General features: G+C 44.2%; 1 protein-coding gene across 7 annotated transcripts in view; it reads left to right on the plus strand.

Annotated features, from left to right (window-relative positions):
• Positions 1–25562, plus strand: part of PHACTR1 (phosphatase and actin regulator 1) — a 450233-nt gene that overhangs the window by 234441 nt on the left and 190230 nt on the right. Inside the window, exon 1 of one of the 7 annotated variants that reach the window (XM_064160946.1) lies at positions 17804–17879. The exons of the other annotated variants lie outside the window; for them this stretch is intronic. The gene's annotated coding sequence lies outside the window, so the exon portion shown is untranslated. Of the gene's footprint in view, positions 1–17803; positions 17880–25562 lie in introns of those variants that run through there. 7 annotated transcript variants of the gene reach the window in all.

The following is a 25562-nucleotide window of genomic DNA, read 5'->3' on the forward strand; positions in this document are numbered from 1 at the left end:
ACCAGTAAATATTTAAAATATAAGCAGACTTCCTTGGAGTAATATAATTTTCTGCTGACACTGAACTGAAATTTCAGAAGAGCAAAGTCAGCCAAGCTCAGCAAACCCTACAAAACGTGAGCAGCTGTGGCACCATCTCCACAACACATGGAAGGAGATTTGCTGAAGTGTGCTCTGTGACTGTTCGTGTTTGTGGTGAGATTCCAAGCCGAAATGGGTTATTGCCCAGCTTGGTGTGGTTTGGAATTGCCGCTGTGTGCCGTATATTTTAGGTAGCACTGACATCTGGTGGCAAGAGGCAAGATGAAACTGGTCTGAGCGGCAGCCCAGCAAACAGGACTGCAACAACTGAGGGAGGTTGTCCTCCCCCTCTGCCCTGCTCTGGTGAGACCTCACCTGGAGTACTGCGTTCAGTTCTGGGCTCCCCAGTTGAGGAGGGACAGGGATCTACTCAAAAGAGTCCAACAGAGGGCTACAAAGATGATGAAGAGGCTTGAGCACTGCCCTGTGAGGAGAGGCTGAGAGACCTGGGGCTGTTTGGTCTGGTGAAGAGAAGAGGATCAAAGCAATGTTTATAAGTATCTGAGGGCTGGGTGTCAAGAGGGAGAGGACAAACTCTTCTCAGTTGTGCCCTGTGATAGGACAAAGGGCAATAGATGTAAACTACAGCACAGGAAGTTCCACCTCAACATGAGGAAGAACTTCTTTACTGTAAGGGTCACAGAGCACTGGAACAGGCTTCCCAGAGAGGTTGTGGAGTCTCCTTCTCTGGAGACTTTCAAGACCCATCTGGATGCATTCCTGTGTGACCTGCACTAGATTCTGATCCTGCTCTGGCAGGGGGACTGGTCTCAATGATCTCTGGAGGTCCCTTCTAACCCCTAACATCCTGTGATCCTGTGAGCCTGCACACTCTTCTCATTCATAGTGTTTTCATGTATTTACTCATAAATGCAGTGTACTAACTAAACTAAACAGTTTACTGTTTAGCAAACTAAACAGTCCTCAAAGTTTTGGGGCTTACTTATGCTGCCACAGGAAAAAAAAAATAGGTAATCACTGAAAGCTGATGATAATAAAATCCAAGTAGCAGCTGTGAAATGGTAACTAGAGTTGGAGGGGAAACAGATATAAAGATGAAGGTGCAAACTGAAAGCATTGTTTTCAGCTCTTGTCACATTTCCAAAGTAATAGTCAGGGAAAAATGCTTTGTATGCCCTAGGAAAGTTATTAAACACTCAACAGTAAGATGTTTGGAAGTGCTGCAAGGGACAAGTCCCTTCTGCTTTTTCTGTATTCCATTTAGGATTCAAAAATATTAAAAGGCTCATCATCTTTCTTTTCTACCCCTGTTTTTTCCCCTCCTCATTCCTGCTACATTGCCTTTAGTGAGTCTCCGGCTGTTGTCAGAGCGTGCTGATGTTCCAACAGCAGTGCCAAAACCAAGAGCATAAGATCATGGGGCATACCCCCAAAGACACTAACACTCCCTAAGCTATTTCAAAACAAACTTTGTAGGGCTTTCTAACTGCACTCGGGAGTTAGATGTGTGAGGGCTCTTGTATTCAGGACTATCTGTACAGTTCCAAGGTCCTGTACTTTCTTCCTTTTTTTTTTAACCAAAATCCAGTCCTGGTGAGCTCACTTAGTTCTGTGAACTGGACCTCACCTCCAGAGAGCTCCCAGCTCCCAGGAGACATTGGCTGTACTGAGCATCTGGAGAATCACGAATGGAACAGGCTGCCCAAGGAGGGTTGTGGAGTCTCCTGCTGCCTGGGTGTGTTCCTGTGTGATCTACTATAGGAGATCCTGCTCTGCAGGGGGGTTGGACTGGATGATTTTTCGAGGTCCCTTCCAACCCCTGACATTCTCTGATTCTGTGAAATATTCACAGGCTAAACCCTCTCTGTGTCTGTACCTTGGTGTTAAACCAGAACCTTGGATTCCTGCAAGAGACAGACACACTATTTTTGGCCCAAAATAACAGTGACCCTTAATAGCGTCTCACTTTCTTTGAGTGTATGCATTAAGGTCTTAGCAAAATTAATCACAGGATGTTTCTTACTATTGGTCTCAATAACCAACAGCTTACACACTGTATGAACTTACCAGGTTTGTATAAAGCTAAAGCTCTTTCATGACAGGCAGAGCTTTGTAATTCTTTGCTCTCTGCTAGGGGGCAATATCTGATAAATAATATCTTCATGGGACTAAAGCTCTCATCTGTGACAGCAAGATAGTGAGGAGAATGTGTCATAATTGCATACAGAATTTCTGTGCTTGCAGGAGATAAATCATAAATAACATGGAGATGTGTAGCAAAAGAAAGAACAGCTACAGCCAGAGTGTATTTAGATGCTAGTTTAGAGCTTCGTGTAGACAAGTGTTCATCTGCTAGAATGGAACTAAATAGAAACAGGGGTTTAACTTCATCACACAGAGTGCACATCACAGAATCATAGAACCTTAGAGGTTGGAAAGGACCTCTAGAGATTGTCCAGTGCAACATCCTGCCAAGGCAGGATCCCTTAGGGTAGTTCACACAGGAATGCATCCAGGCAGATTATGAAAGTCTCCAGAGGAGGAGACTCCACAACCCCCCTGGGCAGGCTGTTCCAGTGCTGGATGTTAGGAGGAAGTTCTCTTGAAGACCTCCAGGGATGGTGCCTCCACCACCTCCCTGGGCAGCCCATTCCAATACAAATCACTCTCTCTGGGGAGAACTTCCTCCTAACATCCAGCCTATACTTTCCCCGGCACAACTTGAGACTGTGTCCCCTTGTTCTATTGCTGGTTGCCTGGGAGAAGAGGCCACCCCCCACCTGGCTACAATGTCCCTTGAGGTAGGGTCATGTCCTTGCTGTTACAACATTACATCACTTAGGAGATTCAGGAATGCAGATTCGTGTGTTTGGTTTAGGACACACTCACATGCTGGCAGATAGTTAGCGTACCCGCCAGGAACGTGTATTTTATGAGCACTAAACTGAATTTGCAAGGAAAAAAACTCAACTGTGGAAATAATTCAAGAGGGAAATGGTAGAAATAATTGCGTTTATTTTATTAAAAACCATTTATCAGCACCATATCCTCTCCAACTAAGACACAAGTGTGGGTGCACATAGCAAAGTATGAATTTTATAAAGGCAGAATGGGCTCCGACATAAGCAAGTGACTTCTTTCAGTTACCCCAGCAGTCAAATTGAATTCTTTACAGGATGCAGGCCCTGGGGAGTGTGATGAGTGGTTTAATTAGTTTGAAACCATCATATTTTATCAGATGCTGTGCATTTTTAAACTGCTGTGTTCATTCTACTTCTAGGAAGGCTGTTTCAGATGATCTTATCATTTCTGGTTTATGAGACTTTGGAGCCCTAGATTCAGTGTGAGGCAGATCTCTTTAACTGACATCACCATACTGTAAAAACTAAACGATTATTCTCAGAGTAAAACCTTAGTCTTAAACTCAGCTTATGAACTGGAAGAGCTGTTGGGCATTTCTGAGCCACAGTTTTAATTGGGATATGGTTCATCTGCAAAGCAGGCAGAGTTCATTCCATTTATCCCCATGATGAAAAGCTCTAGAAGGCACATGTGACAGGACAGAAAAATGTCCCCATAACAATTATCTTGATTTTGTTGAATACATTTTTGTATCAGAGCTGCTGTGAGACAATGGAAATTTTTGGTTTACATTTTTGTAACTTCATATATCGAGCAATTATCCAAACCAAATAATGACACCTTAACCTCTTGCAGTTGTACTAAACAAGCTGGAAGGGATGAAAAAAAGGTAAAGGTTCTTGTATGGTTCTGATTTTTTATTAGATGCAAAGGAAAATCCATAAATTAGAGCTTTCCTCACCTTTGTGTGGAAGCAGCACACTTGCCAGCAAAGATTGGCAGGAATTGGACCATATTCTTTGCTGTCTTAAGCAGATTTGAGCTTTGCTGATGCTATAAAAGCCATTTGGGCGAAGTCTGAACTTTACCTGGACACAGGGACCCTGCTAGAAGCTCCCTGTCACTCTTCTTAGATGATACTAAGAGCATCCAGAGCAGATTCTATGTCACAGGATTGCAGGATGTCAGGGGTTGGAAGGGACCCAAACTGATCATAGAATCATAGAATCAGATCATCAAGTCCAGCACCCCTGCCAGAGCAGGACCATACAATCCAGCTCAGGTCACAGAGGAATGCATCCAGACAGGCCTTGAAAGTCTCTGGAGAAGGAGACTCCACAGCCTCTCTGGGAAGCCTGTGCCAGTGCTCTGTGACCCTTACAGTAAAGAAGTCCCTCCTTGTGTTGAGGTGGAACCTCCTGTGCTGCAACTTACATCCATTGCTCCTTGTCCTATCACAGGCAGCAAATGAACAGAGCCTGCCCCCCACTCCTGACCCCCAGCCCTCAGATATTTATAGACATTTATTAAATCTCTTCTCAGTCTTCTCTTCTCCAGACTAAAATGCCTCAAGTCCCTCAGCCTCTCCTCATCAGGCAGTGCTCCAGTTCCCTAATAATCATCCTTGCAGCCCTCTGCTGGACCTTCTCCAGCAGATCCCTGTCCCTCTTAAGCTGGGGAGCCCAAAACTGAACGCAGTACTTGAGATAAGGTCTCACCAAGGCAGAGTAGAGGGGGAGGAGAACCTCCTTTGATCCCCTGGACACACTCTTCCTAATACACCCCAGGATCCCATTGGCCTTCTTGGCCAGAAGGGCACATTGCCCTTGTGGCAATAACCAATCCAAGATTAGACTGCAGCAGTGTGGAGACAAGTAGCTTGAAGCTTCTGCAGACCTGCTTGTTTCCTTCATTACTTGTGTACCATTAATCCAGCCCTTCCCTTGGGGCAGTTCTATGGTCCTGGAAATAGCCTGTGATTGAAATTATATGAACGTGTCACTTCTGTAAATCCTGCTACTGTGCTGCTCACAGATTCAAGAAAACATTGGACAATTGAGATCAGTTTTGATAGTTGCCTCTGAAACTGCACGGGCAAAATGTGTGCATTTTTGAAAAGCACGAACTTAGTCTTAAAAATCACTTAATCTGCCTTTATCTGCAGAAGGTTTGTATAGTGAATTCCAGGCAAGGCCTTGCAGGAGAGTCTGTTCCTGCACAATGACTGCCACAAAATTCTGAGGCAGCTGTTAAAAGGTCCTTCTTTCCCTCCCTCCCCTCCTGCCCTCCCTTCCTCCTTCCTACTCTGCAGCAGCAGCCCCTAACCTGTACTGGTGCATGCTGGTGTTCCTCCCCAGGTGCAGGACTCTACACTTATCCTTGCTGAACTTCATTAGGCTTGCCTTTGCCCAGCTGTCCAGTCTGTCTCTGAATGGCAGCACAGCCTCCTGGTGTGTCAGCCACTGCTTCCAGTTTTGTATCATCAGCAAACTTGCTGAGGGTTCACTCCATCTCTTCAACTAGGTCGTTGATGAATATGTTGAACAAGACTGGAGCCAGCACTGACCCCTAGGGAACACCATTAGCTGCAGGTCCCCAACTGGACTCCGTGCTGTTGATCACAACCCCCTGGGCTCTGTTGTTTAGACAGTTCTCGATCCATCTCACCATCCACTCTTCTAAGCCACGCTTCCTGGGCTTTCCCACAAGGATGTTATGGGGGACAGTGTCAAAAGGCTTACCAAAGTCAAGGAAGACAACATCCACTGCCCTCTCTGCATCTGCCCATTCAGTCATGCCATCATAGAAGGCTATCAAATTAGCCAAACATGACTTTCCTTTGGTAAATCCATGTTGGCTGCTCCTGGTAGCCTTATTTTCTTGCACATGCTTAGAGATGTCCTCCAGAATGAGCTGCTCCGTCACTTTTCAAGGGATGATGGTAAGGCTGACTAGTCTGTAGTTTCCTGAGAAAGGCATCCCTGTGCCTCAGGACTTTGGAATGAAGTATGGGTATCAGTCTTCAGTCTTTATTAATTGCACTGGTAATACTCTGTTAAAATGTAGGAGTTCTGGCGAACTGGGGCCTCTTTAAGTATCCCTGGTGCAGCAAGCACAATCCTTGCCTGAGGAGACAAGATGGCCAAGGGGATGAAAGGAAGTGCTCACTAAGGGAAAGGTAAAGTGACTTGCAAAAAGTTATCCAACTCATTTATAACCGAGCTAAAAATGTACTTCCCGGTGCCCTCAGAACTAGGCGGAGATTTTCTAGCCAGTGACAGATTTAAGTTTTGCTGTCTCATTGGCCTTCTAATCTAGGCTCAGCATTCACAGGAAAATTTATAGTGATTGCTTCTACCCCTGGAAGGATTTAAGGTATCAGATCTGAAAACTACAGAAGTCTTATATATGGAGAAACTGTACAGGGTTGTGTCTAGGCACTTCTAAAATGGTTACAGTCAATTTTCTACCTAGTACATAAAACAGGATGAGTAATTTCCCCCCCCAGAAAAAAAGCCCACTTTTAAACCACTTTGGGTTTTCTGTTTATGAGAAATATCCAGTACATGATGATATTGCCTGTGGGTGAGATGTTTTACTGACTTTTGTTAAAAGAAGTACAAAGTGAAAGCATCCCAGGTTCATGGCTTCACGACAAACTAATGAGAAACTCACCAGCAGGATTTCTTCTTTATTACCTGCAAATGCTGATTCATCAGAATTGCAGTGTTCTTTAGAAAGAATTCAAAGCCGACAAGAAAGCAAGTGGTTTTTTTTGCTGGAAGTCTGATTTCTTTTGTCTGGTTTCTCAGTATCCTGTGGTCTGCCTTTTGAAGGAGCTGACTGTGGAGCACTGGCAGTGCTGGCTTCCCAGCTCACAGACTGGCACACTGCCTATTAGTACCACTCAGGCAGCAGGTTAGCTTCTCAATTTAGAGTGGGGATGAAGAGCACACAGGAGAGCAATGGACTGCCTGATCTACCTTGCTGGGGAGGAAATGAGTGTCTGTTACCTACAAATGTGCTGTAGGTAAGGAGAGACAGATGGGTGAAGTAAAATTCTGGCCTGTGAACCTTTTTTTTTTTTTTTTTTGAGTCACTTGCATTCACTAATGCAGAACATTTTTAATGCTCCATTGTTTGCTAGAGAACTGGAGGGTGGGAGAAGGAAATGCTGCAGTTTTTTTTCTTCCATGACACAACAAAAGCATAGATAAGAGACCTCCACAAGCTGAAATGAGCGTGTTCCCCACCTGCTGACTCCCAGGGCTCTGCTCAGTCATACATATCAGAAAGAGGAAGAGGTTGTACTCCAATAGTCTTCATTCAGATGCAGTTGTGGTAAGTGCTGGCTGGGGGAAGATTTTCACTGTGAAAGCTTCTCAGCAGTAGGAAGGTCTGGGACTTGCTGTCAAACACAGAGCAGTGCAGACTTCTGAGGAACCCAAATTTTCTGGGGTAAGACCCAGATGTTTCACTCTAGCTGCAGGAGGATACTTTCCTAAAATACAGGCACTGCAGAGCGTGTCTATAAAGCATTATGTCCTAATGAGCCTCTCTGAAGCCCTGACCAAAGGACCACCACAGGGCTACAGCTTGCAGCGCTGCAGAGTTTTCAAGATAAAAAGCATTCATGTTTCTGCTGCTGTTAGCTCTCCATCCCCTGCTATGGAGGCACTTTCACCTCTTCTCTCTTAACTGGACAATGTACCCTATGCCTCTTTGAGCACAGAACTGAAACCTTTTTGATGTGGTTGTCTTTGTAGTCCTGTAATTTTACTGCTCTCTGGATGAAAAGTTGAGGCTTTTCTTTATCTATTCCCCTCCCCCCCCCAAGATACTAGGATATGATAATTTTCTATTTCACAGTTTTGGTAGCCCCCTTGAATATGCATAACGTCTGCTGTTAAAAGGAACAAATCTTTTTTGTTAGTAACAAAGTGATCTTCTGGCAATGAGATGTGAGTACAGGAATTCCTAAGGCTGAAGTTTTGCTGAGGGAGAAAGGAGGTGACTTTTTGGGTTGACATGGCTGCAAAGCTTCAGGGTTTTGGTAGAGAATGCCTAGAAGATGGACAACGAGAAACGGGAGCATAAACTGATCTGTCTTTTGGTATAGGAACAAATAAGCCACTGTTTTTCTTTGAATTTGAAGTGTTCCTGAGGGACTTCTTGGAAGAATTATTCTTTTTTTGTTCTCCTTAACAGCAGTGGCCAGCCCAAGTTCTAACTGGGCTTTTGCCTCTCTAAGCTTTTTCCTACAAAACCTAGCCACATCCTTGAACTCTTCCTGGGATACCTTCCCTTTTTTCCAAAAGTGATATACCCTCTTTTTTTCCCTCAGTTCCTTTAGAAGCTCCTTGCCCATCCAGTCCAGCTGTCTCCCTCGTTGGCTCACATTCTGGCACACTGGGACAGTCTGCTCCTGCGCCTGCAAGAGTTCTGTCTTGAAGGAGGTGCTCAAGTAAAGACTGGATGAGGTACTTAGTGCCATGGTCTAGTGGACTGGATAGGGCTGGGTGATAGGTTGAGCTGGATGATTTTGGAGGTCTCTTCCAACCTAGTTGCCTATGATTTCAGAGTCCATTTTTCTGATGTGGCTGGATGTGTAAATGTATGTTAAGGTTGCCAGGCAAGATATTCTCTAAGACCTCAAACTCCTCTTGCTCATGGTCAGAGATGTTATCATTTTTTAAAACAGTAATCCTGTACATCTCAAATTCTTGTTTTTTTTGATGTTTAAGGTTGGTTGGTTTGCTTTGACTTCCCTCTTGCCTTTAACAATTGCAGTTTCTTTGTTTCATCACAGACTGGGCTTTAACCTGGGAGGGTTGGCACTCAAGGAGCTTTGATCTGCTCTGTAGCAGCTACTGGTGCATGACACGGTTCTGCATTGTGTGAAAACCCTCTTCAGAGTAGCAATCACATCCTGTGGAGATCCATGCAGAAAGGTTCCTACAGCATCTTCTTGCACCACCTGTGGAGGTGTGACCTGTTATAATTGACAGTCTGGGAATTGTTCATATATGTGTCATTGAGTATAGTGTTCAGTTTTGGGCACCTCATTACAGGAAGGATGTGGAGGTGCTGGAGCAAGTGCAGAGGAGGCCATCAAAGCTGGGGAAGGGCCTGGAGGATAAATCTTATGCAGAGTGACTGGGGCTGGTTAGTTTGAAAAAGAGGAGGCTGAGGGGAGACTTCATCGCTGTCAACAGCTACCTGAAAGGACATTGTGGAGAGGCTGCTGCAGGTCTCTTCTCAGAGGTAATTAGTGATAGAAAGAGGGAATGACCTCAACCTGCAACTGGGTAGGTTTAGATTGGACATTAGGAAACATTTTTTCCCAGCAAGAGTGGTGAAGCATTGGAATGGGCTGCCCAGAGAGGTTGTCGAGTCACCAACCCTGGATGTTTAAAAGTCACTTGGAGGTGGTACTTGAGGATATGATTTAAGGGTGAACTTTGCAGAGCAGGGATATCAGTAGGACTTGGTGATCATGGAGTCTTTTCCAAGCAGAATGTTTCTGTGTTTCTATTGATTCATTGCCTATTAGACATGGGCTCTGCTGCTGAATGTAGCTGAGTGGCTTCTTTAATGTGTGAGTACAGTTTAGGTTCAGAACTGAAAACCTTGGTGTTACCAAGAAGAAACCACTTTGGTTTTTTGTTGTTTTTTGAGTGGGCACATTATTTCTTCAAATTTGGGATTAGAGAAGCACGAGGGCTGGTAATTGCTAGCAAACAGGAGACAAGATGGTCTCCTATTGCAGAGGTATCTTTATGGACAAATCAATGCAGTCTGAGCATTGGTCAAGCTGGTCAGCTTTGACATTTTCCCAAGTGTTATGCTAATCATGAGGGTGATCCTTGATGTGATGAGAACAGGCCCACTGATGAGGGAGCAGTAAATGCTTTTGGACACAGTATTTCAAGAGTCACAGCAGTAGGCTGTGAACTGCGGTTGCTGTGATCCCACTTAGCAGGTAGCAGAAGTTGGATAGCTTTTAACATCTGAACAGGAGTTCAGAGAGTCATAGATGGAGTGGGAGAAGACCTTTCAAAGATTATCTAGTCCAACCTCCCTGCAATCAGCAGGGGCATCTTCAACTAGATGAGATTGCTCAGAGCCCTGTCCAATTTGATCTGAAATGTTTCCAGAGATGGGACATATATCATCTCTCTGGGCAACCTATGCCAGTGATTCACTACCCTTCTTTTTATCTAGTCATCATCACCCTTTGACCTGTTGCAACAAACCCTGCTAAAAAGTTTGTCCTCATCTTTCTTACAGGCTTCTTTTGAGTACTGAGAGGTTACAAGATGATCTTCCTGGAGCTTTCTCTTCTCCAGGATGAGCAACCCCAATTCCCTCAGCCTTTCTTCACAGCAGAAGTGTTCCAGCCCTCTCATCATTGTTTTGGCCTTCCTCTGGACCTGCTCCAAGGAGGTCATGTCCTCCTGTGCTGAGGACTGCAGAAGTGGACATGGTACTCTAGGTGGAGTCTTCACTGTAGTGGAGTAGAGGAGCAAAATTCCCCTCCCTCAGCTTGCTTGCAACACTGCTTCTGCTGCAGCCCAGGGCACAACTGGCTTCTGGGCTGCAAGTGCACATGTCCAGCATTTCAGCTACCACTACCCCCAAATCTTCTCTGCAGGCTTGCTCTTCATCCCCCAGCCTGTATTGACACCAAACATTATGCAACTTGAAAGTGCAGCTGCATACCTCAAGGGGCTATAAGCAAAGGGAGAGCATGTTAGAGCAGGACAAAAGGGGAACCTCACCTGCCATTACTTTCAGATTTGACCTTGAAGCCGTGTCTCATCATGTTTGCTTCTTCCTCGTTCTCATTCCAAATGCCACTTGCCTTGACCCTTGTGAATCTACAGCCTATCTTTTCATAGCAGCAGACAGAGCTGTTGGTCACATTTGCTGCCCTTCTTTCAAAAAATACTTAGGATCAGTATTCTTCATTCTCCTGCCTTTTTTTATGGCTTTGGTTACAGCATCCAAATTGATAGGATGAGAGAGATCCATACAATGTCAAACCAAGCAACTCTAATAGTACTTTTGCCCTAGTATAGCTGTCTGGGTATTAAAAAGGATGTCAGGTGTGTTTGTGGTTAGATTATATACTTATTCTTCACTTAGAAGCATAGTTATTTGTCTTCTCCCTGAATCATGTGGCCCTTCAATATAGAGAGAGCTACTGCCCTCCTCACTGGGAAGGATCTGGAACAAGCTTGTGTTTTTAGCTGCTGGAATAAGTGATAATGAATATAACCATTCTGAAACAAAGACTGACCAGGAAGTTTGTGGAGTCTCCTTCATTGGAGACTTTCATAACCTGTCTGGACACAGTCCTGTGCAACCTGCTCTGGGTGACCAGATTTTAGCAGGTGGATTGGGCTAGACAAACTCCAGTCTTCACAGGACGTGGCACTGCATGCAAATGCCTTCAGTGCAGTATCATATCAATGAGTGGAGAGCTGAAACTGAGGATGGTGCAAGACTGTGGAAAGTTTCATTTGTATTCATTTACACTACCCATTCCATGAAGTCCTTGCTAAATCAGTTGTACTAAAGTACTGTCTAATAGCCAGGTGAGAACTGGGCTGCAGTGTGTCTTGTGCTGCACAGAGAAGCAATTGAAGGGAACACCACCAAAACCCGTTCTAGTCATCAGACCTGTAAGAGGACTTCAGTAGGCACATTTAAAATGATGGGTTATCCATTAAGAATTTGTTAATATGTGGATCTGGAAACATGTTAGCTGGCAGCACTGCTTCGATTTTCAGCCTTAACTTTATGGCTTTAGCCTATCTGTGAAAGGAGAGCTAGTAACCTATGAATTTCAAAGGAGAGTTGAGTTGTAAGGATTAATTGGTTCCTCTTACTGCTGAATGTGTTGGGAAATGAAAGAAGCTGTGTAAGTAACCATTTTTGTTTTCTGAATTTTCTCTGAAAGGAGATTGAAGTGAGGTGAGGGGTTAGGATCTGTCTCTTCTCCCAGGCAGCAAGTGACAGGATGAGAGGAATCTGCCTCAGGTTGTGCCAGGGGAGGTTTAAGTCAGATATTAGAAAAAAAAAAAGTCACTAAAGAGTGGTTAAGCATTGGAAGAGACTGCCCAGGAAAGTGGTGGAATCATAGAATCATAGAATCAACCAGGTTGGAAGAGACCTCCAAGATCATCCATCACCATCCCTGGATAGATGTGGTACTTAGGAACATGATTTAGTGACAGACTTGGCAGTGCTATGTCAATGGTTGGACTTGATGATCTTGGCTGTCGTTTCCAGTCTTAACGATTCTGTGGGGTTTGTGCTAGGGATATTTATATTATCGACTTACTTTTTTCCTTTTCAGCAATGGATTTAAGTTGCCTGAGTGAAACACACAAATATTGTTCGTATGATGTCCAATTACTCCAAAGTACTGGAGACAAAAGACAGAATTCAGCAACTCCCTCACTATTTTATAGTCCCCCTGAAGTGCCTCATTACTTAGTGACACTTAATCATATTTAATCTGCAGTAAATCTCTGGGTGCCATTAAAATTCTGCTAGACATTACTTTCACAGTGTTTGTGGGGAGTTTGAAGTAGGAAGTGGCTTGGATTTATTTTGTTTTAAACATCTTATGCTGAGCAAAGGAGAAATAATTTGATGGGCTTGCTTCACAGAGATACCACATTAAAAATAAATCTGTCTAGCAAAAGTAGGATAGAAAGCATTGCTGAGTCTACCTGACACCAGTTTGTTTGCCCATTTCCCCCTTTGTTATATTTTAAAGCTTTTTTACTATTTTTATAGTAAAAAGAGGGTGGCTTTTTTTTTTTTTTTCTTTTTTTTTTTTTTTGTGGAGGATTGAAAACTCACCCTCAAATAAAACTTACCAGACCAGATCAGAGGGCTTGTAAGTAAGATAAAGCTCTATTTTATGGCAAAGCTAAATTTACAAGCATATATCCACAATATATTTGCATGCATTTACTGTGTCCAGTTCTGGGCCTCTCAATTTAAGAAAGATGTTGAGGTGCTTGAACATGTCCAGAGAAGGGCACCAAGGCTGGTGAGGGGGCTGGAGCAGAGCCCTGTGAGGAGAGTCTGAGGGAGCTGGGATTGTTCATCCTGGAGAGGAGGGAGGCTCAGGGGAGAACTTACTGTTCTCTACAACTACCCAAAGGGAGATTGTAGTTACATGGGAGTTGGTCTCTTTTCCCAGGCCACTAGTGACAGAATAAGAGAACACAGTCTCTAGCTGTACCAGGACAGGTTTAGGCTGGATGCTAGGAGGAAGTTCTTCACAGAAAGAGTGATTTGCCATTGGAATGGGCTGCCCTGGGAGGTGGTGGAGTCACCGTCCCTGGAGGTGTTTAAAAGACAACTGGATGAGGCACTTGGTGTCATGGTTTAGTTAATTAGAAGGTGTTAGGTGATAGGTTGGACTCAATGATCTCAAAGGTCTTTTCCAATCTGCTTAATTCTGTGATTCTGTAATTATTATTCTTTTTGCAACTAATACTCTGCTCATTCACTTTATCTTCAAAAGAATGTCCATAAAATTCCTCTCTGTTGTTTATAATTTAGAACCAAAATAGAGAGTTAGCTCTTAAACTGCTGCAATTTTCATGTTTATCTGCACCATGCAGAAACAAAAGGCACTTGCTTCGGATGAACTGTATCTAGCTCAGGGAACCAACTGGAACTGCACCAATGACGATGGCTGCTCAAAACGTTCAGCCTTCTGGAGCACAGCATGTGACTTCATTCCATGCTGTGGTTTCTCATGGAAGCCCAGCTTCCCAGTCCTGTAAAGATGTCAGAGTCACAGCTGTTTGATGAGGCTTATTTTTAAAAGAGCAAAAAGTAAACAAAACTCCCCCCAAAAAAACAAACAAAACCAACCAACCAAACAACAAAAAAAAAACAGCCCACAGCACCCAGACCAGCCACACAGTGAATAAAAGTGCAGTCATACAGGAATGCTTTTTTACATGGGAAGGCATAGGAAGTTGCCTGGAAACATGAGAAGGATTTTTTTCACTGTGAGGGTGACAGAACACTGGAACAGGCTGCCCAGGGGAGTTGTGGAGTCTCCCTCTCTAGAGATGTTCAAGACCTGCCTGAATGCATTCCTGTGTGACCTGGTAGAGGTGATCCTGCTCTGTCAGGGGGGTTGGACTGGATCATCTTTCAAGGTCCCTTCCAGCTCCTGACATTCTGTGATTCTGTGACTTGCTACTTCTTGTTCAGCAAGTGATTTATAAGGGGGCAGTTGTGGTACATGCTGCTGTCCTTTTTTCACCAGACAGATAATAGATTTTAATTCAGATCCCCATTGTATGGACTTCATTCCGGTTTTAAGCTCCCCTTGTTCTCTCTATTGTAAAGGTTTCTCTGCCAGAGTGAGATACAAAGTTAAACAAGTGCTGTATGTGTCTTCCAGAGGTTGATATTTTAAGACAGCAGAACCACAGAAATAGGCATGTTCTGTCAGCTTTCTGCTTTAAGCCTTTTCATACCTGCCAGCTTTCATTTAGATTTAAGTCCAACACCAAATCTACCCCATCATCAAGTCCCTCCTGACTCTGAGGAGGGAGGGAACCCAGAATTTCCATCAACCCAAGTAGACTTCAGTGGTACTTACTTTCCATTTTTATTGTGAATGTTAATTTTCCATTGGTTTCCCTGCCATGTGCCTTCAGGGGGTAAGTGGAATGGGTAAGGAAAGGATAGCCTGCTGGAGTTCTAGAAGAGAGTGTCAGGGTACTGTCATACCCAAAGTAAAAAGGTTTTCAGAGAGCAAAATAGTTAAAAGAATCCCAAAAGACAGTCCAGCCCTAGGTTCAAGTGCTGTCTGCTGGGACCCACATTTGTCACCATGTATTTTTATCACTCTGACCACAAACATCTCTGGCTCAGTGTGAGCAAAAAGGTCATGTAAATGGCAAGGTCAGGTATGCACCTTTCCCTCTAACAGCGCTTCTTTTTCCTGAGGTTGTTTTCCAGTGCAGTGGCTTATGTGGTCATGGCAATCAGATGTCCCTCAGCTTACTCCTCAGTGGAGGATGGCATTACCCAGTGATCAGGAAGCACTTTGGAGGGCTGAAAGATTTATATTTGCAAGTGCTTCAGGCTGGAGTGGATCAGAAAGAAGGTTTCAGAGGGACAGATACCACAGACCAGAGGACCAGGCAAAGACCTGAAGAGCTGATAGTCTGTGCACCTCCTTTAGTGCCTCCCCCAGCAAGATTTTGGTCTTGGTCTGGCTCTTGGACACATTTTGGCAGCTTCAGTAATACCCCTGACCATAAAGAGAATCAGTTACTGGCAAGAGCTGTGCTGTGCAGGGACTTGACTACAGAGAGAAGGCTGCTGGTAGCAATGTGTACTTGAAGTGGGGAATGGGGGAAGTAAAGAAACAATTAATTCATGTGATCTATAGGATCAGTGAATTGGTAAAAATGAAACTAGCTACCTCATTAGACAGCTTAAACAGAAAGAAAACACCTATGCAAAACTGTGATTAAGAAAGACATATTACAGAGCAGTTTGTGAAAGAAGTTGAAAGTCAACTAAAGCAAGTGTGGTCCTGGGGTGACAGGAACTTCTGGAGTATGCCTAACCACAGATGGACAGGGAGGGCATGGCAGCATCCACCAGAGAATGAGATCTTTTTATGTGGGCTCACAACCTAACACTGTGCCTGGCCCTGCTGATGAGATGTCCAACCCCCAGCTGCCCAGTGCTGTCACTAGGGTCAGGTGCACCACAGCAATGGATCCAAATGTTCTTTTAGTCTGGGCACGGAGGGAGAAGAACTGGCTTGGGCTAGGATTTAAATCAGATGCATACTCTGTGGTTGATCCCACCGTGACAAAGGCCAAGAGGTCTCCGTGCCACAGTTGCATATATGAACATCTCCATAGTAATTTTATTGTGCTTTCCACAATTAAGACTTTCCAGATCACTATGATGGAGCTGAGCACACTCAAAATCACAGATCCGAATAGTTTTATCAGATCATTTTAGACTCAGTGAAACCCTGAAGTGTTCTGATTGTCAACAACTTTGAACCTTGGAGAAGACTTGTATGGGACTTGAATTTGAAATTAAAATTTCAAGGTCCTTTGTGGGTTTTTGTTGTTGTTGTTCTTTTACTTCTATTTCATACTCGTGCCTCATCCCTCAACCTGATTAACTCACTTTCATACATATCCTCTCCTCCCTAGCAGCCATTTCCTTACTGAGGGTGTGCTGCTGTTTTTGCCTGCCTGTTTCAGCCTTCAGGTACTAATGGGTTTCTTTCTAACTTAGGTGAGTTTTACACTATGTAACTCAAGAGTTCTTCTGTGACAGCAAGCCCTGGGTGAGTGCAGACCGGGAGAGTTACAAGCTGCTAATTGCACAAAGATAGTAGTTCCTTGTCATCATTTGGTCTTCTTTATCTCCCCATCTCGTATGAGTGTGCCCAGGCGGTCAAGAGAGCCAATGGCATCCTGGCTTGTATTAAAAATGCTGTGTCTAGCAGCAGTAGGGAGGTGATTGTCCCCTTGTACTCAGCTTTAGTGAGACCACACCTAGAGTATTGTGTTCAGTTTTGGGCACTGCAGTACAAGAGAGATGTGAAGGTGCTGGAGCAGGTCCAGAGGAGAGCAACAAAGCTGAGGAAGGGCCTGGAGAATAAATCTAATGAAGAGTGACTGAGGGAGCTGAGGCTGGTTAGTTTGAAAAGGAGGAGACTGAGGAGAGACCTCATTGCTGTCTATAACTACCTTATACAGACATTGTGGAGCTGTCTATAACTACCTTATACAGACATTGTGGAGAGGCTGCTGCTGGTCTCACAGGTAATTGGAGACAAAAGAAGGGGGAAACACAACAAGGGAGAATGGCTTCAAACTGAGACTGGGTAGATTTAGATTGGACATGAGGAAGAAGTTTTTCACGGAGGGAGTGGTTAGACACTGGAATGAGCTGCCCGGGAAGGTGGTTGAGTCACCGACCCTGTGTGTTTTCATCGTTTGGATGTGGTGCTTAGGGATATGGTTCAGGGTGTATCTTGCAGAGTAGGGTTAGGTTGGACTTGGTGATCCTGAGGGGCTTTTTCAACCTGGATGTTTCTTTGATTTCCAGATCAAAACCCTCAAGTGCTCAGCACATTTGAATCCTCTGATTGTGCTGCTGTAGCCGTGTGACTGGCTGAGTAATTCCCTGCAGGAGGCAAAGCACGCGTTACAAAGCTCAGAGAGTAGTGTTTAAAACGTGGATGAGAGGCAGCAGTACTCCACACCCAGGCCACTTTGCCCGAAATCTCCTGCTAGCACTGCAGTTGCATGATGTAAGGTAGGCAGTGTAGTGATCCGAAGGGAAGAGCATGGGTGGGGAGGGAGCTCTAGCTAGACCTTTGGGCTTGTTTCGCCTTGTTTTCAACAACCCTCTGTCTCTGAAACTGGCTTCAACTGTCATTTGTCAGAGCGAATGGTTCCTCAGAGATCTCTGAGCAGGTAGGAGTAGTAAGGAAACTGTCGCCTTCCCCCCAGGCAGGGAGCCTGAATCAGTTTGCGCCGTTGCGCAGTGGTGTAGGACAGGAAGAGAGCAGGTGGCACAAAGTGTGCAGGGATCGCTAAAGTGCTCCTTTTACAGGTAGTAGGTGCGGGGCAGGGGCAGATAAACCCCCATCGTCCCCATTTTACAGCAAGCCTCCTGCTGTTTCCAGCACGGCTAATTGCGCTGATTGTTGCGAGCTCAATATCCTCCTTTCATAGCTGGGCGTTGAATTGCAACTTGTTTTTCGGCCGGCCGCCGGCCGAGGAGAAGGCTCCGTCTGGCACGGCGGGGCTGGATGGGTGTGTGTAGAGCCGTGAGCGCTTTCAGAGCACAGACACATAGGAAGGCTCGGCTCAGCTGCCGCAAGCACAGCTGTTGGCAGAGCCAGGGAGAGAGCCTGGCAGAAGCTTTGTGAGCTCTATCAGGTAGGCAAAGGCACAAACTACATGCTTATTCCTGCCTAATTTCATTTCTCAAAGTGGGCGGCCTTATTAGCAGGGAGAAGGATGCACAAAGTCCTCTCCTCTGCTCATGGTTGTCAGGCAGCTGGGTGTGTTTGCCCGGAATCCGCTATGTATGAATGAAATCAATAGCTGTGCTAAAAATCACTGAGCCATCTGGGATTTACAGATAGAGGATTGACTTGCAAATGCTACTGAAACTGAGATCTGCAGCAACTGCTGAACAGATGAGAGATGGCATACAAAGTTACCTAGAAGACCTGAAATGGCCTTGTGGTACCTTTCTTAGCCCTTGGTTGCAAAGAAGCCTAGGAAAGGGTGAGAAAATGCTGAGGTAGGGGGAAATTATGTTTGGCTGCTGAGGGTTTTTAACCCTGTTGTTGACGACAAAGGTTTTGAATGTACCACAAGATAATAGAGAACAGAGCTTTATTTTACCACTACCTAGTGGCTGCTCAAACCTCATCTTTCTATCTGTGTGCAAACTAGGAAGCCCATAACCAGGGGGAAGAGGGACAATGAGAGAAGAAAAGGCTTGTTCAGAAAGATGGCAGAGGATTGCACTTGGAAATGGAGTTTAGATTTTGAGTCAGTTTTATGCTTATTCTGTGATTATGCAGAATCACAGCAGCTGGCAGGCTGCAAAGAGGAGCTAGGCTGAAAAGAAAGTGCAGAAGGAATCTTCTGCCTTAGCTGAAAGCTATAGTGCATTCATAAGAGAGCCTTGTCACTTCCCTAGCACCTTTTAGCACGGATTTTAGGCATGGAATTAGTCTTTCATTGATTAGCAGGCACATTTGTCCAGTTTACTTCACAGGAAGAAACTGAGATCTGAGAAAGTGTCCTGTGGATCTTTGATCAGGCTCTTCTAAAACATGGTCAGGGATAGAGAGGTTGGTTGCTGGCATTGTATTGCACAAGTCAGGTAAATAGATACAAGCTCATGGTACAGAGTAAAAGGAGTATGCTGGTCTGTGTACTTCTTTGCTGGTTTTCATCATGGGCAAAACCAGATGGTGAAAGTCAGGCATCTGTAACCATGCATGTCATCTAAGTAGGAAAATAGTAACATTTGGAGCCTACAAAGATTAAACAACCCAAACTCTGGAAATACAAACCAAATGCACTGGTGTTTTACCTGCTAACCCATTCCAGTAAAGCAGGTACCTTTTAATTGATTCTTTTTTTTTTTTTTTTCCCTTGGTAAGGGATATGTTAGCTTGGATAGTCTCACTGTCCTGTGCTTGTCTAGTCTCTGGTTCTGGTATATATTTTATGCAGTAGCTGTATGCAAATCTGCATCAAAGAAGGGAAGATTCTGGTGGTGAGAGATGCCATCTCTGAACTACTTATGACTAAGTCTGTAAATAAATGGGGGGAAACAAAATGCAGTGTGGTAGACAATTGTTAGTCCTCTCTACTCCCAAAGTATAGACCATGGTCAGTAGAAATTGAGAAGCAGTCTTTTGTCCTCTTGAGGTGCAGTTGTTGGAGAACGTCTCTTTTTCTGTGATCTAGACCACTAAATGGCATCGCTCTGAAGGATTATCTACCCAGGCTGACACTCAAGGGTATATTCCTCACTTGTGTAATGCCATTGTTCAGTGAAATTGCAGGGAGTATCTGTGTAGTCAGCTATATTCCCAGCTATCAAGAAAGCTCACTAGACAGTCCTATAGATAGCTAACAGCATATCACTACATTATCTATCAAAGAGACTGGAAGAAGAAAATAATGTAATGGGACTGTCTTCCTACAAAAGCTTTCACTGTTTCTCCCACTCCCAAGAAGTAAGAAGTTGGACAATCTGAAACGTACTTCAGCACCATCACAGTTATCCATGCATTACATCCTCTGAGGGCAGTAGGTAGCTGGGAAAGCACAGACCTGTTGTTTTTCATAAGGTGCAGTTGGTCTAATTTAAGAGTAGACTGTTTCTCTGAAAGCATTGTCATGCTTTATTGAATAGATGATCTGAAAATTAGGACTTCTTTGAGGAAACTGGATGCGATACATGATGAAGGCAGAAAAAGGTCCAATACAATCCTTATGTGATTATAAGAAAAATTCCAGCTCAGGAGAGAAGCCAGGACCTGATTAATCAGATTGAGAAGCAGAGTAGAATTCACTCATTTTTGCCATATTTAGACTGCAGTAGGTATGTGAGTAAAGTGCAGTTTCCTCAAACTTCTTACTCCACTCTCAGGTATTTGAACAGGTGGTGTCTTCACCTTTTTAAGTCTATCAAGCAGGTAAAGGAGTAAATGTGCCTGTTACATAGTCTGTGGTTTAGTATCAGTCTGAGAGAGTTAACTAAAAACAACCAGAAAGATCTGTGCAGGGTTGTGTTTATGAAGCAGAATGAGTAGAGGAATCACAGAATACAGTGATGGGTGAAGTGCAGAGAAAACTGCGGCTGTGGCTGTGACTCTGACCAGGTTCACAGCGTTTCTGCCTGTGAGTAGTTCTTGTTTTAATCATAGAATCAACCAGGTTGGAAGAGACCTCCAAGATCTTCCAGCCCAGCCTAGCACCCAGCCCTATCCAATCATCTAGACCATGGCACTAAGTGCCTCATCCAGTCCTTTCTTGAACACCTCCAGGGACAATGACTCCACCACCTCCCTGGGCAGCCCATTCCAATGGCAAATCACTCTCTGTGTGAATATCCTCCTCCTAATATCCAGCCTATACCTCCTCCAGCACAACTTGAGACTGTGTCCCCTCATTATGTTGCTGGTTGCCTGGGAAAAGAGACCAACCCCCACCTGGCTACAACCTCCTTTCAGGTAGTTGTAGACAGCAATGAGGTCACCCCTGAGCCTCCTCTTCTCCAGGCTAAACAACCCCAGCTCCCTCAGCCTCTCCTTATAAGGCTTGCATTCCAGGCCTCTCACCAGCTTCGTTGCCCTTCTCTGGACATATTCCAGTACCTCAACATCTCTCTTGAATTGAGGAGCCCAGAACTGGACACAGTACTCAAGGTGTGGCCTGACCAATGCTGAGTACAGGGGAAGAATAACCTCCCTTGTTCTACTGGCCACACTGTTCCTGATCTAGGCCAGGATGCCAGTGGCTCTCCTGGCCACCCAGGTGCACTGCTGGCTCATGCTCAGCCTACTATGTACCAGTACCCCCACATTCCTTTCTTCTTGGCTCCTCTCCAGCCACTGTCCTCAGGCTGTAGCACTGCTTGGGCTTGTTATGGCCAAAGTATAGAACCATGCGCTTAGCCTTATTAAATCTCATCCCATTGTCCTCTGCCCAGCCATCCAGCCTGTCTAGGTCCCTCTGCAGGGCTGTCCTACCTTCGACCAGATCAACTCCTGCTCCTAACTTGGAGTCATCTGCAAACTCACTGATGCTGGACTCAATCCCCTGGTCCAGATCATCAGTAAAGATATTAAAAGGTCTTGTTCTGATAGTGTAGTGGGTTAGGGACTTCCCTCTAAAGTTAAAATTTACCAGACTGACTAAGACGAGGCTCTATTTTACAGCATAGCTAAATTTACAAGCATATGTACACAATATATTTACCTGTATTTACAATTGTGTACAATTTAGAAATAATACAGAGAAATCCAAGCTTCCCCCCAGGCAAAGAAAAAGTTCAGAAAGGGCCAATGCCACCCTTTCTCTCCCCAGATAGAAAACAACCAGCAAAGCTCACACGTTATCTGCTCAGTCAAGGTTAGTGGAGAAGCTTAGAGAGAAGCCAAGGAACAGCAAACAGACCCAGTGCCCAAGAGCCAAGCAGACCAAAGTATTTGTGCATTGTCTTTTTATACCTCTTAGCAACCCAATGAGTGATACAGAATGTTATTCTTTCACAACTAATGCCCTGCTCATTCAGATTCTGCGCTGAACTTTCAGGAAAGTACCAAATTGTCTTATTAGAGTATTCCAATAATATACCACATAGAGCTACAGAGAATGTTTGCAAGATATGGCAAAAGATGTCTGGTTTTCTGGGTGTCTTAACCAGTTCTCAGGTTCCCCGTAGAGTGTAGGCATTTTAAGGGAATGATAGGAACACTTGAGTGCAGCTGGAGTGAAGAAACTGTTTACAGGAGGAACATTTTTTGATATAGAAGTGTTGTTTCCTCCATGACACATGCAGAGAACAAAAAAGATGAGCAGAAACCCACACTATGGAATAAGTAATATTCTTGCCTGCAAATAATTGTTGTCACACTTTTAGTTGTTTCAGGACAGTGAAATAGCAAAAAATTCCCATGTGACTCCCCAGACTTTACTCACTACCAAACCAGATTGGAACATTAATGAATTTTTCATGTTGTTTTCCTAAATCGCCTTTGTTAGGGACATTCAATTTGAGTTAGGCAACTTCTCCCCAGATTGTTTTTCAGATCACACAAATTCAGTTTTGAGTAAACCAACAGTACTTTGTAACACGGAATAATTTAGGTCAGAAGGAGCTTCAGGGTGACAGGTCACTCGGTTTAATGCTTTAATGTTAAAGTGATGCTCCAATCTGTAGCAGTTCAATGTGAAAATAGACAAGATTTAACTCTTTCATACCTCGAGTATTGTGCTCAGTTTTGGGCACCTCACTACAAGTGGGATGTGGAGGTGCTGAAGCAAGTGCAGTGGAGGATAGTAAAGCTGGGGAAGGGTCTGGAGAATAAATCTCATGAAGAGCAACTGAAGTAGCTGGGGATGGTTAGTTTGAAAAAGAGGAGGCTGAGCGGAGACCTCATCACTGTCTACAGCTATCTGAAAGGATGTTGTGGAGAGGTTGGTGCTGGTCTCTTCTCACAGGTAATTAGTGATAGAACAAGAGGGAATGGCCTCGAGCTGTGACTGGGCAGGTTTAGACTGGACCTTAGGAAAAAAAATTTCCCAGTGAGAGTGGTCAGGCATTGGAATGTGCTGCCCAGGGAGGTGGTTGAGTCCCCAACCCTGGATGTGTTTAAAAGTCGTTTAGATGTGGTACCTGGGGGAATATGGTTTAGGGTGCAGCTTGTAGAGTAGGGATATCAGTTGGACTTGGTGATCCTGAGAATCTTTTCCAACCAGAATGTTTTTGTGATTCTTTGGAAATTTTAGCTTGTGAGTCATTAAAGCTGTAAAGTAGGTCTGGGAGGAGAGGGGGTTTGTGTTTGCTTTGTGGTTTTGTCTGTTTCTAACTTAGACAGTGGGTAACTGCATTCTGCTGAGCCCTGCAAGGGCAGGTGTTCCTAGAGGAATGCTGCATTGTTCCAAAATACTCCACCTTTTCTGAATGTAATGGTGGTCTAGGCTGAAACCTGTACTTTCTGTGGCATGATTTGCCCTCGGACATTCAAGTGTGACTGTGCAGGTATGAATCTGCCACAAAATGTTTTGCAGCATGGAGCTTTTATTTTGGCAGTTTTCAAGCATTAGGGCTGGGCCTGCCACTAGGTGCTCCCTATTAACATCTCTCTCTTCCCAAAGGGAAGAGAAAGGGAATAAGGGAGAGAGTCTAATGGGTTGGAAAGGAAAACTGTAACAGCTTTAATGAAAATAAAACCAATAAAATGAAACAGGTAAAGACAGTTCCCAACCAATATCTAACCCAGCCCCCTGGTGGCAATTATATCACCACAGATGCTATGGGCAGATACTGGGAAAGTTCCAGACTATATTCAGTGGCATACATGAGCTGGACTCTGGAACTGGATTTGGGAAAACACAGATCAGGATTGAAGGCAGAATGGACAGTCCTCCTCAGATGCCAGCCTCTAAAGAAGAGCCTTGGCTTTTGTGTTCCTTCAGCTTTATACTGATTGTGATGCTGAGGGAATGGATCCCTTCTTGGTCAGTTTAGGGGTCACCTGACCTATCCACTTCTTCCCACAGGTATGGCCTTCTGCTTTCTGCACCTCAGTGTGGCACATAAAGTTTATCAGTGACCTTGGTCTGCAAAGGCACAAGTATAAGCAAAAACCTTCCTGCACCCCAACCCCTGGCATTAACTCTATCACCATTATCACTGCTAGCAGCAGCCACTATGAAAACATGCCCTTAACTTTAGGAGATGCAGTCACTGAGAAGAGGCTGAGCTGAAAAGTAAATTCACTGAACAAAAATAGTTCTGTTCTTGCTCAAACCAAGACAATAGCTTTCTATTCACTTAGAAATGTATTGAGAAAACACATAAAAATCAAAGCCCCTTCAACATCTTGATGGAAAATGATGACTGGGAGAAGCCCTCAGAGTCTGCATGGATTTGACATCAAGTCGGAGCCTCTCCAAGAATGAATGAAATCTGCTTTCATAGTCAGCACAATTACACAGGGGATGAACCTCTTAGTACCTTTCCCACCTTTTGCTTAATTTGATGCAATGAGCTAAAATCTCAAACTTGTAGAACACTGTTCCCAGTAACAGAAGTATCTGCAGATGAATCAGGCTGTGGTAGTTAACATTAAATCCTGCATATTCTAATTGACTCTTATGCCATGCTAACAAGATTTCTTTCAGTTTTTACTGCCTGCATGCTGCTGATCCAGACAGCTGAGAGTTGTGATATTGTTTTATGTTCATCTACACCTTAGTGGCTTTTCTGTTCTTTTATTTTCTTGGGGGACAAGGCATAGGGTAGATTAATTCTCCACTGAACATTTTCTCTCTATCTGAAGCAAGAGAAAAGGAAAGAAAGGTGTGTGTTTAAGCATATGAAGCTTCTGAGGCATCTTAATTTTAGTTAGCAGAATATAAACAGAACCTGAAAGTTGTGTTGTATCTCGTTAAATACACAAAATAAAAACGATTGAGAATAGGGATGAAGAGTGGAGGGGGGAAAGATCATCTTTTTAGGGAAGAAGAAAATAAACCAGCAAAGGTTTTTATCCTTTCATTTCTGCTACTGTAAGCAGTTATACAGAGTAGAGTGAGAAGATTCAGATGATGTGACTGGCCAATCTATTTTCTGTATTTCCCAAAGGCCAAGCTAATCTGCTCACTAGAGACCTGGTCCAGATGAAAGCTATGTCTCCTGGGGAAAGCTTCAGGTCTTGAAATGAGCACTGAAGGACAGTTGGTGTGCTCATTAGCATTGAAAAGCCCATCCACCCTCTGCCACTGTGCCCAAGCTGTAACCACCCATACATGAAAATTACTTCTTTTAAAAGGAAGCTCAAATTTGCAAGACCATAATATAACAGCTCACTCCACAGCAAGATGACATGGGGAGACTTCATTTGTACAGACACATTTGTGCTTGGAGCACAAAGTGAGCATAGTTCTTTGAGGGATGCGAGAGGCTTAGCGTCCAGTTGACATTTATTTATACTCCTATGTTTTAGCCAGATCTCAAGCAAGGCTAAATGATTTAGCTATTTTGCACACTGTAGACTTTCTACCTTACATTAGCAGTGTATCAATCTAGTTAGTGTGGTGTTAAACAGAATAAGAGTTGTAGGGGTTGGAAGGGACCTTGAAATATCATCTATCTCAACTCCCCTGCCAGAGCAAGATCACCTATACCAGATCACACAGGAATGCATCCAGGCAAGTCTTGAGTATCTCCACAGAGGGAGACTCCACAGTCCCTCTGGGCAGCCTGTTCTGGTATTCTGTCACCCTCACAGAAAAAATTCCTCCTCATGTTTTCATGAAACTTCCTGTGCCTCAACTTCCACCCACTGCCCCTTGTCCTGT

Source organism: Pogoniulus pusillus, chromosome 21, assembly GCF_015220805.1.
Source record: "Pogoniulus pusillus isolate bPogPus1 chromosome 21, bPogPus1.pri, whole genome shotgun sequence".
NCBI lineage: Eukaryota > Metazoa > Chordata > Aves > Piciformes > Lybiidae > Pogoniulus > Pogoniulus pusillus.